Source organism: Sinocyclocheilus grahami, unplaced genomic scaffold (assembly GCF_001515645.1).
Source record: "Sinocyclocheilus grahami isolate Dianchi unplaced genomic scaffold, SAMN03320097.WGS_v1.1 scaffold146.1, whole genome shotgun sequence".
NCBI lineage: Eukaryota > Metazoa > Chordata > Actinopteri > Cypriniformes > Cyprinidae > Sinocyclocheilus > Sinocyclocheilus grahami.
The window spans coordinates 1,793,889-1,801,490 of NW_015505325.1; the positions used below are offsets into that span (position 1 = coordinate 1,793,889).

Sequence of the window (7,602 nt, forward strand, 5' to 3'; positions counted from 1 at the left end):
AGTGAATAACCGTAAATTGACATTCCCAGAATTCCCTGCGTTACATTTCAAATTTGATGTTTTTTTGTTGAAATTTCTATTTTTTTGTTTTTTTCTAATCAGTTTTGTATATTAGGGTTGTGTGTTACACCTAATGTTGTTAAATGGATGTTTATTGCATTATTTCAGTTTCATGTGTGTTACCATGATGGTGTTTGTTGTTTGTGTGAATGACACTGTGCACCTTTTAAATATGTTATTATTTAAAAGCTGCTTGTGATGGGCTTTGGTTCATCATGTGACTTTCTCATCACCACCTGCATTTGGTGGTTATTAGTGTACAAAGGTACAAAACAGATTTCAGTACTTCAATAGGTTGATATATTAACATTATATCAGTTAATGAAATTATGGTATTTAACTGTAAATTTAAGTTAAAACCTAAAACATTGCTACCGTATTTTTTACAGTAAAATTCTGACAACCATAGCTGCTGTTTTTTTTTTTACAGTGTACTACAACATCTCCTTACAATGCTTGCACACCTTAAACACACTGTACCTCTGTTTCTCCCAAAATGGAGAGGTTTTGTTCAGTATTAGTCAGTAAATTAAAAAAATAATAATAATAAAAAAACACAACATATTTTACTTATTTGAAAAGGTAATTCACTACAGTTCAAAAGTTTGGGGTCGGTTTTTATTTTATTAAGATTTTATTTTATTTATTTTTTGTGTTTTAACATAATGAATACTTCTATTTAGCAAGGACACATTACATTGATCAATAGTGACAGTGACTTTTATAATGTTACAAAATATTTCAAATAAATGCTGTTCTACTGAACTTTCTATTCATCCAAAAAAACAAAAAAAAAGAATCCTATAAAATGTATGTTGACTTTCACAAAAATATTAAGCAGCAAAAATCAATAAGAAAAGTTTCAGCAAATCGGCATATTAGAATGAATGTGACACTGAAGACTGGAGTAATGGCTACTGAACTTTTTACCTTTATCATCACAGGAATAAACTAGATTTTGAAATATATTCAAATAGAAAACAGTTGTTTTAAATTGTAATACTATTTTACAATATTAATGTTTTACTGTATTTTTAATCAAATAAATGCTGCCTGGGTGAGCATAAGGGACTTCTTTAAAAAAAAAAAAAACCTTACTGACCCCAAACTTTTGAACTAAATGTACATGGTATAAATTTAACAAACATGAAAAACCGCTGCATACTTTTAGTTAACTGACTTTTCGCTTGAAGCCTCTGGCGCAATCTGTTTTCAGTTCAAAGAGTGACAGAAGAGGAGCAGAAGTAATGATAACAGACTAGTCATTTGTGGTGTGCTGTACAAAGCGTTCAGTACTGGTTTGTTTTTGCTGTTGTCTGTGCTGCAGTTGTGTGTCTGTGTGCTGCAGAGCTTTATTGAACAGTCTAGGAAAAGACCTGAGGCATAAATGCTGCCTGGGTGAGCATAAGGGACTTCTTTAAAAAAAAAAAAACCTTACTGACCCCAAACTTTTGAACTAAATGTACATGGTATAAATTTAACAAACATGAAAAACCGCTGCATACTTTTAGTTAACTGACTTTTCGCTTGAAGCCTCTGGCGCAATCTGTTTTCAGTTCAAAGAGTGACAGAAGAGGAGCAGAAGTAATGATAACAGACTAGTCATTTGTGGTGTGCTGTACAAAGCGTTCAGTACTGGTTTGTTTTTGCTGTTGTCTGTGCTGCAGAGCTTTATTGAACAGTCTAGGAAAAGACCTGAGGCAGCACTATTGCAAATTCATACATACACAACAGATCCAAAGTGTGACACTCTCTGCTGACATGCAGGCTGTCACAGTCTACTGAATAGGCCTACAAAAAATGCACATACATACCTTATACATGAGTTCTTATTTAATCTGTAATTCATTTATAACCTATCAAATCACATACTGAATGTTTACACAAAACACAGAGGTGCTGACATGATCTACCAAATGGACCAGCTCATGTACTTTAGAACGAAGGACATGAACCGATGATGTTCGTGCACATGTGGAGTCATTTATTGCTGGCCAGACATAAAACAAAACAGCCGCTCAATGTTTGCATGTCCTCGGTGCGCCACTAAAGGTGACTTCCTGGTGTGCCCCGCTTGGACCCAAAGACATTTTGCGCATTGTTTGTGTGTTTAAATCCCAGCAGGGCCATTGAGTTTCACAGCTGTTCCTGTCATGCTTTGCACAATTAAACTTCAATACAGAATCTCAGTGACAAAAAGTAGAAGTTCCTAGTCCACAAAACCAAAACAGCCGCTCAATGTTTGCATGTCCTCGGTGCGCCACTAAAGGTGACTTCCTGGTGTGCCCCGCTTGGACCCAAAGACATTTTGTGCATTGTTTGTGTGTTTAAATCCCAGCAGGGCCATTGAGTTTCACAGCTGTTCCTGTGATGCTTTGCACAATGACACTTCAATACAGAATCTCAGTGACAAAAAGTAGCAAACGTCTTTAAATGGAGGTTCCTAGTCCACAAAACTGTGTAGTGTATAGGGGGACTTTTACCAGGGTAATCGGGCATGTGACAGGTGTTTGTGTCTTTGTGTACTTCACTCAGTGGACACAAAAGGACTGGACGAATGCAATGTCCCCACTACATTAAAGACGGACAATAGGCCCTCACTGAGGTACAGAGCGCCCAAATGCATGTCTGATCGCTCATTAAAACACAAAGCATGTTTGGCTCGTCTCCTCACTCTCTTCTGTCCGCATTGCTGCATCTGTGGCGCGCCACACAATGTCAGCCACTTCAGAACTGGGCACTGAACTACTAAGCCTCACGGCAGCTACTTGGGCTGTTGCTTAGCGACTTCCCTCGGCTCGCAAACAGTGAGTGACCTGCCATGAGGAGCCTGAGCTTTAGTTATCAAACGTCTTTAAATGGAGGTTCCTAGTCCACAAAACTGTGTAGCGTATAGGGGGACTTTTACCAGGGTAATCGGGCATGTGACAGGTGTTTGTATCTTTGTGTACTTCACTCAGTGGACACAAAAGGACTGGACGAATGCAATGTCCCCACTACATTAAAGACGGACAATAGGCCCTCACTGAGGTACAGAGCGCCCAAATGCATGTCTGATCGCTCATTAAAACACAAAGCGTGTTTGGCTCGTCTCCTCACTCTCTTCTGTCCGCATTGCTGCATCTGTGGCGCGCCACACAATGTCAGCCACTTCAGAACTGGGCACTGAACTACTAAGCCTCACGGCAGCTACTTGGGCTGTTGCTTAGCGACTTCCCTCGGCTCGCAAACAGTGAGTGACCTGCCATGAGGAGCCTGAGCTTTAGTTACCTGCTAACCTATCCGATGTGAAAACAGCTTTCAAGCGCAGGTGGAGGGGGTGTGGGTGGGGGAAAGGAGACATTTGGAATATCAGGGTTGTCTCAGTTTGTGCGCTTATGCACTAGTATAAGACATTTAGTAGTATACATATTGCAAGTATATTCACACTGAAAATTCCAAAAAGAAAACGTGTACTTCAAATATCCGGATGATGCACTTAATTAACAAGAAACAAAAAAGTGTGGAATGTTGGACACTTCATTCACTCAACTATTGCAGTTTTCTTTACATACCGGAATGGGAGGGGCTATCAGACTGATGCTGGATGAAAAAATGATCTTATAAAGTTCATACACTAGACAATAAAGTGCATAATATAAGTGCTTATTTTAAGTCAGTCCACCACTGAATTGGCTTGACCTAAAAATTATACTATTGTAATTAGAGCTGCTTTACAGCAGAATTTGAATCTGTCTCATATTTAAACTTACATAATTGATAAATTTTTTCCTGTTTATAATTGTGAAGCTGCTTTGAAACAATCTGTATTGTATAATGTGCTACATAAATAAAGGTGACTTGTCATAGTGTATCGAAGACCATCGAAAAACTAGAAAATAACTAATAAAATACTGGGGACTCAAAACCCGCTGTGAATAAGTGATGCTAAACCTACAAAACTACACTTTTCTAAGCTATTATTTCACTGATTTGTGAATTTAAATGCTTTTTGCTTGTGCTTTTTAAAAAATATTTATTGTATAATTCAGAGACATGGACATTTTTAAGTGTGACTCCAAAAGATGACTTTTTGGGCCACTATATAAAGTAGAGATGTACAATAGTGTTTTATTTTAAATTTATTTTGATCAAATAGTTCATCATTTCATTAAGGGTCATTTATCAGTTATCAGCCATAACATGAAAATAACAGCTCATCATATCGGTCAGAATTTCAATAACAGTGCATTCTCAATCCTAATATAAAGCAAGAAATTTAAGTAAATTGCATGGGGTATAATATAAAATCTTTACATAGGGACTGACACATTAAAAATAACAATAGACATGTTGCAAATAGAGCCTTTATCAGGGTGTGTATTGCAGTAAACAATTGGGTCAATAGGGTGTCACATGTTTCCTACATACCCAGACAACATGTTGGTTGTGATTTTTATTTGAAAAAGTTTTCTTTTTAATAAAAGCTTTTTAATGTTATACCTAAAATAAGTTTGAGTAAACATATTCACACTCTCTTTCATTCACTGTGGAATTATTGATAGGACACTTACACGCCCTCTGGTTTTAGCCACTATGCCAAAGTAAATTTTTTTATGTAAGAGCACTCATTGCATAACACTGCAGAATTTAAACTGCTCACAAATAATTAATGTGAAGTTGGCTGCCTTTTTGCATCAACCCTTAAAAGCCCATATTAGGGAACAACTTGCTGCAATCAACCAATGAGTGATAAAGTTTCATAAAATGATCATGAGAACATGTAGACAAATATTGTCCCTCTTCATCATCTGAAACATACAACCACTTACAGATGAAAAGACTTCCATGAACACAATAATTAATCAATTATTATTACATAAACAGATTCAATTAAAACAAAGACAAATGTATGAAAAGAAAATAATAAAAAAGAATCCAAAAATGGCAAATGTTATACAGTTAATTTTTGATCTAAACGTCTTTTACTCTTTTATCTCCTTTGCCCTTTTTACATTTGGACCCAAATCTGGTGCTATCTGTTAAACATTTTCTAAACCCAGAATGCAGAGGACTGTGATGACATCAGTACCATGGGTTATTTTATTTAGAGTGGATCAAATTTAAGTAAACATGAAGATGCCACTGGTTTAAACTGGTTATCAGTATGAGGTCAAATGTTCTGGATCCGGGCCTGAGACCTCTTTATTTACAGCTGAATACAATGTGTGTCTAGTACAGTGTTCAAAATGACACAACGAGACTGAGCGAAAGAATGATCAAAGGCTAACGGGTTCGTTCAAACAAACACCTGGCATGAAGTTAACCACACGGCGAGCCCCTGTGCAGAGATAGTGGATCGTCTGAAATATTTCACCGAGATAAACGCTTGCTCAACTATAAATACTGAGCAATCAAATTCAGCAGCTCAGGTGGTTCCAGCTGAAGCAGGAACATGAAATTTGCTGATCTGAAAATGTATGTGTGCACATAACAAAGGTACAGAAATATACACTTTTATTAAAGCCGGTATAGTTCACTCAAAATATACCCACTCACAATTTACTTACCTTCATTTTGTTTCAAACCTGTATGATTTTCTTTCTTTTGTGGAACACAAAAAAGGAGACATTTAGCATAATTTCTAAACTGCTATTGGATGTACAGTACAGTGAAAGTGGATGGGAACCAAGCTCCAATAAGTACAAAAAGAACCATAGATGCCTCATAGAAGCAGTCCATATAACTTGTGCACTATAGTTCAAGTCTTTTGGAGACAATAACTGTATGAGAAATGGACTAAACTTGAACACTTTATTCACTGAAGTCATGGTCCATTCATTTTCAGAAGAGTAGCTTGGACATTCTACTAAAACATCTTCTTTGTGTTCCATATGAGTTTTGAAGTAAATTACAACAACATTTTCTTTTCTGGGTGCACAATCCCTTTATTTAAAGCCGCTGTGGGTCACACTTTAGTTTGGGGGCCAATTCTCACTATTAACTATGACTTTTGCCTCAATAAACTCATAATTTGCTTATTATTAATAGTTAGTAAGGTAGTTGTTAAGTTTAGGTATGGGGTAGGATTAAGGCATCTAAAATATGGTCCTGCAGGTCAGCGTTTATGGTCTTGTGGTTAGTGTGCTGACATGTGGCACAGCTGTGCTTCCAACCACCTGAGTTTGATTCCTGACTTGAGCACTAATATTGGGTGCATTAACTTTTAAAGACAGAAACAGGTCTGGAAATTCATAGCCTAATTGATGAAAACACAACCGTTAGACAGAAAATAAGTGGTTTGTAAAGCTCTCGTACATAAAGTTCATGAGTTCAAGTAGTTGGCTGCTCCTTCAAGAGAAAACAGACAAGTGGAGAGGCAAAGCATGCAAAAACTGCTTAGAGGATTACAGAGCAATGAATTGGGCCAGTGTGTTGTAAGTGAAAACATTTCCTTCCATGTGCTTACAGAGGGCCACCCCGGAGTGTGTATGTGAATGTGTGTGTGCTTGCATGCATGTATGTATGCCAGATAACATGTGTGAATAATTCAGTTCAAGGGTAAGTGCAGGAAGTTGCATTGGAAAGGACTACGGTCCACCTTGTTACTCACCCTGATTTTTTCACTCAAAAGCCTCTTTAAAATCCAGTGCTAATTGCATTTTTACTAATTGCCCTATGCAGCGACTGAGTGAGCAATTTTTTTTGTCACAACCTCGGTGTTTACGTCCTCTGGTATATGTTGTAAAATCATTAGTCCTGCAGAAATGGTCTGGTTACTTTTTGTTTTACATTTTGGAGCAAAATTAGTATATGGGTGAAAAGGGCCAGCTATAAAAATGTAAAAACTCCACCTTAAAAAAAATTTGATCTCATAGTCTTAGGCAGTTAGAGAAAAACACTTAGAAAAAGACTCAACTGTGTTGCTCTTTTGGCAGCATAGTTGTTGCAGAGGAAAATGAATGACCTTTAAGGTGACAGCTTATTTACTCTGTGTCATCTTCTGCACTGGAAGCTCAACTTGCAGATCTTGCTTTTGATGAACCTGTTACACAAACTCTGTTATTACACAAGAATCTCTCATCATTGGGTGTCCAAGGTTTGTGTCTTTCAAATAATTCTCAGAGTTTTCATGTATCGCTGACAGATGCACGATGCAGTTAATCTTACATTCATTGTTAGAGATGTCTGACTGGAAGTAACAAGCCTTCACAACTGCAGTGATTTCAGGTGTGAATAGTCAAAGTACTGCTTTTGCCTCAAACCTTTTAAACAGTTGTTGTGTTAGCATACCTGTGTGGAACTTTACATCCCTGTGACTGTGGACCCTCTTACCTTGAGTTGGGTTTGTGCAGGGGTTGGCCTTATTAATTAGTTATATAACCTCAATTCAACTGAGAATTGCATATAAATCTATAAATCTCATTCATTGATGAATCTGCAAATGCAGTCCTGTTATAGTGACATTACATCCAGTGGAAGGAAATCCCTTGACCTCTCCATTGATTCACTGTAATATTTTCTAAACATATTCACAGAAGTACATTTCCTCACATTGCCTCC

General features: G+C 37.1%; 1 protein-coding gene across 1 annotated transcript in view; it reads right to left on the bottom strand.

Moving 5' to 3' along the window:
• Positions 1-7,602, bottom strand: part of LOC107591855 (monocarboxylate transporter 5-like) — a 23,114-nt gene that overhangs the window by 4,108 nt on the left and 11,404 nt on the right. The window lies entirely within an intron of this gene.